At 38.2% G+C, this 12,695-nt stretch overlaps 1 protein-coding gene across 1 annotated transcript in view; it reads left to right on the forward strand.

Moving 5' to 3' along the window:
• EFHC2 (EF-hand domain containing 2) overlaps nt 1-12,695 on the forward strand; it is a gene marked incomplete at both ends in the record, with an annotated part of 146,991 nt that overhangs the window by 106,677 nt on the left and 27,619 nt on the right. The gene's annotated exons all lie outside the window — the stretch shown is intronic.

Raw genomic sequence — 12,695 nt, forward strand, 5'->3', positions numbered from 1 at the left:
AGGGAAGGGCCACTGTATGGGATGTGCAGACTGTGAACTGCATAAGTCTGGGGACACCATGTATAAAGAGCCTTTTTTGGAGTCCCTATGAGTGGTTGGGATATTGGGACAAAGCTTCCAACTTTTCCTCCACCACTTGTATTCTTCTTTCTCTACCAAACTCCACACCAAATTGGCGTCTTGGTCTCCAAATCAAAAACTTGTCTACCTCTCTCCTTCCCTCTCTATTTTCATATTGACTTGGGCACATTTAATGAGGATGGACATGTTGGATCCCTTTTCCCCTAAACTGCCCCCCTCCATACACTGCCCATCTGTGATAGAGCCTGTGAAGTTTGGTACAGCACAGCCATATGACAGTGCCCAGACTGCTCTAGAGACCTCTTTGAAAAGTTGCACAAAGAAAAACTAAATGGTGCAGTACAGGAGAATCCATGCAGATTCCAAGAGTGATTTTATTGTATGAAAAATTGGTTTTATTTATTTGTTTTTAGCAACTAGCTATGTAATGGTCACAACTAGATGTATGATGGTCTCAGCAAGGGCAGGCCATTTGGAGAAGCAAACAGACCAAAATAGGGAGAGAATTGTATTAAAATGTATAAAACATATTTTCTGAATTACAAATTAAACAGGAGGCACTCATAGGACACTGGACGCTGCAGACAACTTGGTGGTAAACCAGAAAACTATCTTTAGAAACATCCCCAAACAGAGAAAAACAAGAAATGAATTAAAACGAGAAAGAAGAGAGCAGAAATAGAAGCAGAGAGGGAACTAGACAAATGAAACGAAAGTAATAATAAAAAATGATTGTTTTAGAAAAATCCTTTTCAAAGTTACAAAACATGTATCTGGAAATTGAGAGAATTCACTGTTTTCCAAGAAAAATATATAAAAAGAGATCACTAGATATACCCTGGTAAACATTTAGAGGTCATAGTTAAGGGAACAATTTTATAAGCATCAAAGCAAAACATACACAAAACAAAGCTTAAAAACAACATCACCACCAGCAAAACCAATGATGTAAAAAACAGAAAGATAAGGCCTCAGGTAATGTAAGGAGATAATGGATTAAATATTCAGTGCTTTTGAGGGTAAACAAATTGGGGACAAGTTGTTTTGGTACATGAGAACAGTAGAAAATGTTTTTAAATCTGCAAGAAAACAAGATGTAATATAGTTTATTTAATAAATTACTCAAAGTAATACATTATTTTATGAAATTACTCTAGAGAATGAAGAGAAAATAAAAATTAACTCAAGGGACTCATTTTCTATTTAAAAGTATTGGAACAGCATTTAACATTAAAACAGTTTACGCATACATTTATACATCTAAATTCAAAGATAAAACACTATTTCAAGAGGTGAATGCTATTGCTAGAAAAATTGAAAAGGAAGATGACATGGTTTATACCACAGATAAAATAGCCAAGACTCAGAGAGAGTGGGGAATGTAAGGGCTAAATTCCTCATATTCCATCTTGAAAGTAAAATTATATTTCATCCTTATCTTTGAAAATTGGGCAGATATAAGTTTAACATACTTTAGGGCAATTTCAACTAAACCAAGATAGAATTCCAAATAGAATTGCAGAATTCAATCATTCTTTCACAATGTGTATGTGTAGCAAATCATCATGTTATACACTTTAATATATACACTTTGTCATTATAGCTCAACAAAGCTGGGGGAAAATTCTGAGGAGTGGGACTAGAGATTGGGGTGGTGAGGAGATTCATTATATAACTTACACTTTTTGAATTCATACCATTATGCATTTGTTTTATATTTTAAAACATCAGTAGAAAAAAATAAAGACAAGTGTAGTGCATAGTGTTCTTTTTTAGAAAAAATTTGCAGAACCTAAAAGCAAACCTAGTATAGTCTGTATTGCAAAAGACAAGTAACAATAGAAGGCAGTAGCAATATAAAAACACAAAACGAGATGACAGGGAAAAAAAGTCCTCAGAGCTGTTTTGACCTCAAATGTGAACTCTCTGATGACCCCTAGAATCATTATGACACATTCCACCTGCTCAAGGCCAGCATATGATCCCCTCTCTTTTACTTTCCCATTTAATTCTTGAGCTCCCATGGGCCATATTACCAGGAATTCCTCTTGAGGAATGATCAATATGTTTCTCTTGAGACACCTTCCTTTCCCCTCCTGCCTTAGTTGCCCAGAAACCCCAGGGACACTTACTTTGTCCATAGAGTGTCAGAACATGATCAAACACCACAGTGTAGCTCTTTGCTGTCACAAGGCTGCTGTGAGAGACTGGTTCTGCCAAGTTGATGGATGCCACTGGGGTGACTTAATTGGGCAATAGATTGAGGGCTGGGTTTTGCTGCTGTTTTCAGTTGGGAGAGACATAAATATGTCTATAAGCTGAAGGGAAAGGATCAATAGAGACCAAGAAATAAAAGGTACTGATGACAGACTAGGCAATTGATGGATCAGTGAGCAGTTAAGGATAAAGAAGCAGTTAAGGATGGGTCAAGGCTCAGTTATACCTTTTCCAGTTCTCCACAATGGATGTTTTAAACTTTTTCCCTCTTAAGCTCCTAACCTCATAGCATAAAACTTCATGTCCAGATTATTAAAGAATATAGAGATCGCAATATACATACCTTACCCAATGCCCTGCATCCACAACTTTGCACTCTTCCTTTCTCATCTCAGTAGTAAAGGTAATCCCCCCTGCTGTTCAAAGCTAGCTTCCATGATGGCCCTGTCTTTGAGGCACGCAACAAGAGACCTGAGACCATACTTGGCTAAACACATCCAATCCTAGTTGATGCTTCTCAGCTCCATGCTTTTCCCTACCAGCCCTCAGCCCCGCCTGCACCCTCTCCAATCTGGGACCCCTCGGGGGATTTCTGACTGCTGATTTAGGCCTAATCCCGCAGTCGGACATCCCTCTTGCAATCTGGGACTGCTGGCTTCCAACCACTTGCCTGCCTGCCTGATCGCCCCTAACCACTCCCCTGCCAGCCTGATTGACACCTAAATGCTCCCCTGGCAGCCCAATTGCCCCCAACTCCCCCCCCCCCCGCCCGCTGGCCTGCTCACCCCTAACTGCCCCCGACTGCCTGCCTGCTCGCCCCAGCTGCCCTCCCTTTCTGGCCTGATCGCCCCTAACTGCTTCTGCCTCAGCCCCGTCACCATGGCTTTGTCCGGAAGGGCATCCGGAAGGTCTCCCCGAAGGTCTCCTGGTCTAATTAGCATTTTACCCTTTTATTAGTATAGATTTCTTCCTTGCTTGACATGCTCTGAGGTCTTCATCTGTGGAAGAAAAACTGGATGCTGGAACATGGTCCACTTGGGTGCCTTTCATGATTGGGATAACCTACTAGTTCTCTTATCTCTTGTTTACATTCCCTATGTTCTAGTCATTCTAAGAACCCTGACCATCTGGGTTCAAATCTTGGCTCTACCACTTGTTAGCTGTGTGCCCTTGGGCTTTAGCTCCTCATTTTTAAATAGGGATAACCAAAGTTCCTACTTAAAATATTATTGTGAGGATTAAGTGAGTTCATGCACATGAACCAGTTAGAACAATGCATGGCACTAAGCACTTGATAAATGTTAGTTCCTGTTATGAATACTTTGGATAGCTCCTCTGGTGTACCATCCTCTTGCTCTCCTTGTATCTTTGAGGATATGGTTTTTTCGTCCTTTTCTCCCAAACTCTTTCCCCTACCTGCCCTACTTCTCTGAGTGGTAAATTGTTTTTTATCTTTGAGGTCTGTTCCACTACCACCTCTGCGGTGAGGCCTTCCTGGATTTCCTGCTATGTGTATATATACATGCCAGACTGGATGAGGGGTACTATCACTGAGCTTTTGGACATAGCCTTATTGCGGCCCTTTTTCTACTTTGTTGACTTCACTTGCCTTCTGGTCTGCGATTAACTTTAGGGTACAGATATTGAGGGTTTGGGGTTGAATCTAGTCTATTTCTCTCTTATCAATGTGAGAGAGAAACATTGATTGGCTGTCTCCTGTAGATGTCCTGTCTGGGGATCAAACTCGTAACCTAGGAATGTGCCCTGACCAGGAATTGAACACACAACCTTTTGGTATACTGGACAACACTCCAACCAACTGAGCTACTCGGTCAGGGCTACCACAGCTTTTTTACCTACTCATCTACTGGTGGGTAGTTGGGCTGCTTCCAAATCTTGGCTATTGTAAATAATGCTGCAGTGAACATAGGGATGCTTATATTCTTTTGGATTAGTGATTCAGGTTTCTTCGGATATATTCCCAGAAGTGGAATCTCTGGGTCATAAGACAGTTCCATTTTTAATTTTTTGAGGAAACTCCATACTGCTTTCCACAGTGGTTGTACCAGTCTGCATTCCGACCAGCAGTGTACTAGGGATCTTTTTTCTCCACATCCTCCCCAACACTTGTTGTTTGTTGACTTATTGATGGTAGCCATTCTGCCAGGTGTGAGGTGACATCTCATTGTGGTTTTAATTTGCATCTCTCTGATAGTGAGGTTGAGCATCTTTTCATATGTCTATTGGCCATCTGTATGTCCTTTTTTGGAGAGCTAAGCACATAATTTTAAATACAGACAAATGGTTATGCATAAAGATATTCATTGTGACATTATTTAAATAAAAATTGGAAAAAAGCCGATGAAATATCCAATAAGTTTAGCATTTTGGTTTCAGAAGGATATGTGCTAAAATGAAATCTATTAGTTATATGAAAAAAACAGACTATAAAATGTTTACAACTATTAAGAAAAAAAAGCAATTAATACCCATTCATAGAAAAGAGACTACAAAGAAGCATACCAGAATATTTACTTGGTTGTATTTGCTTAGTGGGAATGTATGTGGTTTTCCTTTTGTTTCTTTTAAACATTAATTCTGTATAATTAGAAATGTATTCTTTTTATGATGGAATAAAGCAGATAAATTTTATATTTTAAAGTGTGTGTTTAGAAAGAATTAAGACTCTAATTATATATATTTTTGGATATGTTTTTATATGAGTAAGTTTTGAGTTTAGTAAGTTGATTGCACCCAGAGGGCACAGGCCTGGTCTTGTGTTCAGCCTATTTAATGTCAATATATTATCTGTGGGCTTATATGGAGTCGCCCTCCCTGTAAGCCACACCCTACCCTCCCTTGTAGTATGACCACTAAAACATTTGGCAACCAGTGAGAAAGAGTTAAAAACAGAAATCCAAACAAGTGAACTTTTCTTGGAGACAAGTAATCTTTGAACACAGGATGGGTATTAATGAAAAAGAAGGTGGTAGAAAATGAATAACTTTGCTTGTAAATGTAATGAATATTCATTCCTTTCTGCCCACATTGCAAGTTAAGCACCATCATTTGTTGTTACCAAAAATCTTGACATGATTAAAAAAAAAACACTGCTGTTGTCTTAGCTTGATTAAATGCATATTGTACCAAATTGTAGAAAAATTAGAGATGAACATTTTAAAGAGTTTCTCTACAAAGAATATTGTTAATAACATACAGCAATTTCTCTTAACTGCATGAGAAAAATCTCATTTTGTTTGGCTACACTTAAATAGCCCCAAAGTCGAGTACACCAAGACATACCGGATTTCAAACTAAATAAATCAAAATTACCATGTACATTCCACTACATGTCAAAACAGGAAAAGCCATAGTATTTGATGTGAAATGAAGATTAGAGCAGTAACAGAGAAATCTAGAAGCTGCTTACATTTATTTGGAATAAGAAAACAGGGTCAATGATTTTCAATGCAGATGTACTTCTCTTCGAGAAAATATATCAAAAAGTCAATTTACAAAGCAGATGGATTTGGCAGTAATTATTTATACTGCCAAAAGATTCTTTCGTTTCCAAATGACTTATTTCAGGGTTCAGTGTACTTCCTTGTCATTATGAACTTGACAGAAATTAGAGGAATTTAAAACTAAGGTCTTAGGTGCCATTGCCTACTAAAAATGACCAAAATGAAGACACAGTATTTTTCTATGTAATAGAGAGTAAAAGTGGGCATCTCATTTGATTTCTAAGACTTAAGCATTTGTGCAGCTTCTAAAATATTATCCATTATATACAGAAAGACACACCTGGAGTTTATTACATTCTCAGTTCAGACTTAATCCTGAATATGACTATTTAAAATAAGTGCATCATTTTTCTTTCATATTCTGCTGATAAATTCTATTATTTCAGTCATCAAGAATATTTTATATTTTTTCAAAGTAAACTTGCTTAAGAGAAATAGCTTTCAGTTTAATACAACTTGAATCTCCACTGTAGAATGATGAGAATACTAAAACCTTCTATTATTTATTGAGTGCTTATAATCCAGGTATTACACTAAATGCTTTTCATATCTTGCTAATTTAGCCCTCATTTTTTTTTATGTTTTCAGCAAACTAGTTACTGTAGAGGGCTTACTGTGTGCCAGGGGCTATTTTAGATGTTGGGGATTCAGCAGTGAACAAAATAGATGAATCACCCTACCCTTTGTGGAATTTACGTTCTACTCAGCGGAGGCCAATGCGGGAGATAAGTTAGATATACAAAATAAGAAAGTAAATGTTATACTATGTTGGAGAATGATGAATGCCACTGAAGAAAAGAAAGCAGAGAAGGGGGTTGGGGAAAGACAGACTTGTAGCGGGGAGGAGTCACTTCAGCAAAAGCCTCAAGGAGAAGATGATACTTGAGTAAGGTGACCAGATTTTAACATTGGTAAAGCGGGACACCATTGATCGGGGGTGGGGGGGTGGGGGAGTGCTGCGGTTCTTGATTAAAAATTTGGTGTATATGGAGCAACAAAAATTTTCATAGAACGCAAAAATAGTATTGTAATATATTTTTTTAAAATTTCAACATAAGTACAATTTACAAATATAATAAATAAAAAATTATGTATAGTATTATTTTATTCTTTGGCATATTTCTCATTTGAGTGAATTTTTTTTTAGTAGATTGCTGTCGTTTAAAAGGTCATGAATTTGCCGTAACGTAAGTTGTAAGTGTCACTTTCAAGGCCAGCGCTAGACTTTTTGCCGCCACTATAAAATATAAATAATACGAGTACTGTCTGCTAAATTCAAGAAAATTTATGTATTTATGAAATAAATAAATAAATTACTTACCTAAATTATCTGAATAGCTGATTTGTAATGACATCACTTGTTTAACTAGCTTACTAGCACGCAGTACGATGTGTATCGTCTGAGAGACAGTTACAAAATGTTTTCGTAGTTGCCAATCCCAAAAAATGCCATTGTTCATTAAGTCCAAACAATGGTGGTCGAATTCTAACAACTGATCAACAATGCGAACTTTGATAAGCAGTTCTCGATAATCAGTTCTCAACAATTATTTGTTATTATTAAAGTTTAACATTATAAAATTAACAAAAATAATATAAAACTCATATCCTGGCTAAATAGCCACATGGCCGCCGAAAACCGTACATTCCCTTCCCGTTCTCCCGCCGTTCCCTAGCTTGTTGTGCATTCTTTCCAAAAATCGGGACTTTTTTAAAACGCTGCGGGACGTGGGACAAATTGTTAAAAATTGGGACTGTCCCACCAAAAGCGGGACGTCTGGTCACCTTATACTTGAACAACTGAGAAGATGCATTCCAGGTAAAGGGAGCAGCAAGTGCAAAGACCCTGAAGTTGGAGCATGCTCTTTCTCAAGACAGTTACATAGTCTGCTTGAATTTTAAACCATGGCTGTGTAATTCAAAAGCTCACGCTTTCCCCACTAAATCACACCACCTCCCAATTGCAAACAGGTTTGTGACATAGGCTGGAGTAGATGATTTTCTTATAGTCTGCAGTGATCTCTTTTCCCCTTTTTCTCTGGATTTTCTTGGCTTCTCTGGTGAGGCTACCATGTCACACGACTCTAAAGGACACCTTTTATACCATCAGTCTATAAATGCACTCTCTACAGGTGGGCAGTAGCCAGCCTAAGTGGCCATATGGGCTTTTCTCCAGTGAGGTTGAAGAGCTTTATAGATGGTTTTGAACTATGATCGGTAGCAAAATTTGTTTGGTTAGACCAGTGGTCGGCAAACTCATTAGTCAACAGAGCAAAATATCAACAGTACAACGATTGACATTTCTTTTGAGAGCCAAATTTTTTAAACTTAAACTTCTTCTAACGCCACTTCTTCAAAATAGACTCGTCCAGGCCGTGGTATTTTGTGGAAGAGCCATACTCAAGGGGCCAAAGAGCTGCATGTGGCTCGCGAGCCGCAGTTTGCCGACCACGGGGTTAGACATTTGTATTGGCCCCACTTTGATGTAGCTTTCTATTTTTCCTTCCTCGACACACATATTCCACCAGTTACCTCTACCACTGTCTGCCATCTGGCAACTCATTGGTCCAACAGTATTCCAGACTCGGATGCAAGTGATGGGAAGGCAGGATTTTCTGCTCTGTATGGGCAGCTTAAGCTGACAAATGTAAGAGAAAGCCCGAGGGAGTATAGGATGTGAGTAGGTGTGCCAGGCTCTTGATTAAAGGACATGAAATTCATTTTACTTTATGAATATGATATTGAAGGAAATGATAAAGGGTACTACCAAATTGTATAAAAACTATGACTTGATTTAATTAAGACTCAACCAGATTTTCTTATAAGCCTTAGAGCCCAAGGCTTCCACTCTTGAAATATTGTTTATATCAAAATTATTTTTTTTAGTTTGTTTGAAAGACATTGCTTAGACTTTAACAATTCAATATGTAAGAAAATATCCTGAGATTCAGAACTTTAAAATGCAGTTTCAATCTACCATTACTTGACTGGGTTACTTTAATAGAATTATGTCTCGTAAAACTGGCGCATTTCAAGTTTCAAAATTTTGCACAGTTACCTCAATGTCCTAGAGCAGTTTGGCATTGTTTTTTGGAGTCTTATGACTTTAATAACAAAAACAGAGAAAATCATAGTAGTGTCCCTTATAATATTAACTAAAAAATGTTGTGATGATCTGTAGTGCAATGTTGGGTAAAGGTGAAGATGACTTGCCATTTGAATCTTTAAGGTTAACAATAGTAATCACAGAACTCCAGTCAATACAATTACAGCTGCTTTTTAGAAATTGATTTCAGAGAGGAAGGGAGGGGCAAAGAGAGATAGAAACATCAATGATGAGAAAGAATCATTGATCAGCCACCTCCTGCATGCCCCAGAATAGGTATCGAGCCCAACAACCCAGTCATGTGCACTTGACCAGAATTGAACCCAGGACCCTTCAGTCCCCTGGCTGACGCTCCATCCACTGAGCCAAACCAGCTAGGGCTACAGATACTTTTTAAAATGCATTTTTATTTCCCTTAAAATGATTGGGCAGGAAGTACCAAGATCTTATTTCAGACCTTATTTCAGGTTCACGCTGAAGGTTTAGATGAGGAATGGCTATATGTGATGGAAGTTGGTTTTATTTTTGTAGTTGCTGCTAAGTAAAAATGGAGTATGCAGAAAACAAGTTGGCGGGTCTTTAATAGGTTACACATAGAATTACTATGTGATCCAGCAATTCGACTCCTGCGTATATATTGAAAACAGATATTTAAACAAAAATTTGTACATGAGTGTTCAGAGCTGCACTATTCATAATAGCCAAAATGTGGAAATAACCCATATGTTCATCGTTACATGAATGAATAAGCGAAATGTGGTACGTTCATACAATGGAATATTATTCAGCCATAAAAGGAATGAAGTACTGACACATGCTACAACATGGATGAACATCAAAACACTATTCTAAGTGAGAAAAGTCAAACAGAACCGACCATACTGTATGATTCCATTTAGTGGTTGCCAGGTGGGCAGAGAGGCTAGCGGTGAGGAGGCAAATGGAGTGACTTCTTCTTTGGGGTGATGAAATGTTCTGGAAGTAGATAGAGGTGGTGATTGTGCCACATTGTGAGTGTACTAAATGTCACTAATGGTAAATTTTATATTATGTGTATTTTACCACCACAACACAAATGGAGTGTGCACCTTTGGATAGGATTCCTATTTTGTGGTGAAGCCCATTAAAGATTGATAGGGTGGGGTGAGTCCTAAAGAAGGGGTAGTGGCAAGCTCAGGGGACGTGGTGGCGGCCTCTTGAGTCCTGCAAAACAAGACGTGTACTTTCTGATTGGGATCGCTGGTGCAGGGACCTGCCACGTGACTAAGAGCACTTTTAAGTCTGGGAGAGCTTGTTTGAAATTCTCACATAAAACCATGGAAAGTCATGGAATACTGAGCCATTTAAAACCCAAGCATACAGAAACCCAGCAGATATAAATTTTAACTGCAGTAAGGCCAGGATAATTTCAGTTTATCCAATGAAAAGAAAAATAAACTTTTACAGCCTGGTGGTGCTAGAATAAGTTTAGTTAAAGGTATGTGGAAAGTTTGTCGTTATTGCCGCATACATCTTTTCCCTGGTCCTTGGGTGTGTGCCACTTCTTCACACCATTTCCTACCCTCAAAAGGAAAAAGCTTTCAAGTGTTTTTTCTCTGATTATGAAAGTAATATTTGATTATTATAAAAATTCAGAAAAAGCGTACTATATCTATTGATATCCATATCTATCTATATCTATCTATCTGTCTATCTATCATCTATCATCATCATCTATCCATCCACCTACCTACCAACAATCAGCAATAATGCTGTAGATTTCATGGCATGTATCCTTCCAGTCTTTTCTTCTATGAATTTATACACTGAGTGGCCAGATTATTATGATCTTTGAATGCATAATAATCTGGCCACTCAGTGTTTATCCTATATAATAAAAGGCTAATATGCAAATTTTCCCCTCAATCAGGAGTTCGACCAGCAGGCCGCCAACCACCCATGTCCCCTCCCCCTGGCCAGGCTGGCCGGACCCCACCCATGCACGAATTCATGCACTGGGCCTCTAATATATATATATATATATATATATATATATATATATATATATATACACACACACACACACACACACACACACACACACACACAGTATATATATAGTATATATATACTGTATATATACATTGAGTGGCCAGATTATTATGCATTCAGAGATCATAATTGGCCACTCAGTGTATGTACCACTATCTTCAGTTTCATTGGGATCATACTACATTTAACAACATAGCATGGACATCTTTCATACCAGTAAATACCAATAAACAACACACTGTTCATGGTTGCATAGTGTTTATTTTATGTACATGTCATGACTGATTATTCCATGACCAATGTTCTGAATGAGCCAGGGGATTTCCTGGGAGTGGTTCCTTTGTGGTCACTTACCAGTCAGTCAGAGATGGTTGGTGACTCAGGGTTTCTGAAAGTTTCTTTTATTTATGCTGGTCAGTTATAGCCCTCAAAGCAGAGGTAATGCATGGTAAAGGGAATACATGTTTGGAAACATTATCTCAAAACCCACTGCCTTAAGAAGCTTTCCCTGACTAAGTCCTATTCCATCTGGTCATTTTGTCTTCTGTGTCCCAACAGAAGGGGACATAGTATGCAAGAGCATGGGCTTTGGAGCCAGGTGGCAAGGGTTCACATTCTGGCTTTTGCGACATTGGGCATAAAAATTAACATTTCTGTGCCTCAGTGTTCTCATCTGTAAAATGAAGATAATAGTAGATGAGATGACCGTGGCAGCACAGCACCTGAATGAATGAATGAATGAATGGCAAGATTTCTTACTATTACTCAGTTCTTCAATTGGCCCTCCCAGTTTGTGGTTGTGAGAGCTCATCTGTATGCTTGGGAAGCCCTATTTGATTATAGACTCTGAAAATTTCAGATGCCAAAGTAACTTTACAGTATTTCACACACAGTGAGCCCCCAGCCAATATTGCTGATTGATGGACCTAAATTAACTTGCTGCAGTTGTGAAGTCTTCTTGATTGAATTTGGCCTTATATTTTATTTGACAAAATGAAACCCCCAGAAACCCTGAGAAGTGGATGTAGGCGAAATGCAGTTCCTTGAGATAGGTGAACATCATAACTGGGCTTTCCTACACTCTAAGGAAATTCTTGACCAGGAGAACCCAGGATTCTTAAATGACAGTGATAATGAGAAGAAATACATAAAAGAACTGAAAGCCATTTTTCTGAAAGACCAGTCTACAGCAGAAGAGCATATAAAATCTTGTATTCCTTCATTTATTCGGTATTCTAGGGAACTGAATTATTTCCAGCAAGTAAATTTTCTAGATGATGAAAGTTTATTCATTGAACCGCCATAACAGTTTGCATTTTAATGATTTTGATGTAATGCTTTCTAATGCATTCTGCATGGTTTATAGGTTTCATATAGAGAAAAAACAATTCAGCCTATTTGTCAGGCTTTGAATCTGCATCATTATTATGTTGTCATTTTTTAAGCTTTGCCCAATAATCTCAATGCCATTTGCCTTCTAAAGACTCAGACAACTGTACCCTTACACAGCTATTTTCATTCTTTTTTAAAAAATTATATTTTTATTGATTTTTAGAGAGGAGGGTAGAGGGAGAGACAGAAACATTAATCATTAGAGAGAATCATCCATTGGTTGCCTCCTGCACACCCCCCACTGGTATTGAGCCACAACCCAGGCATGTGCCCTGACCAGGAATTGAACCATGACCTCCTGGTTCATAGGTTGACACTCAACCACTGAGCCACGCTGGCTGGGT

The sequence above is a fragment of the Cnephaeus nilssonii genome (assembly GCF_951640355.1).
Source record: "Cnephaeus nilssonii genome assembly, chromosome: X".
Taxonomy (NCBI): domain Eukaryota; kingdom Metazoa; phylum Chordata; class Mammalia; order Chiroptera; family Vespertilionidae; genus Cnephaeus; species Cnephaeus nilssonii.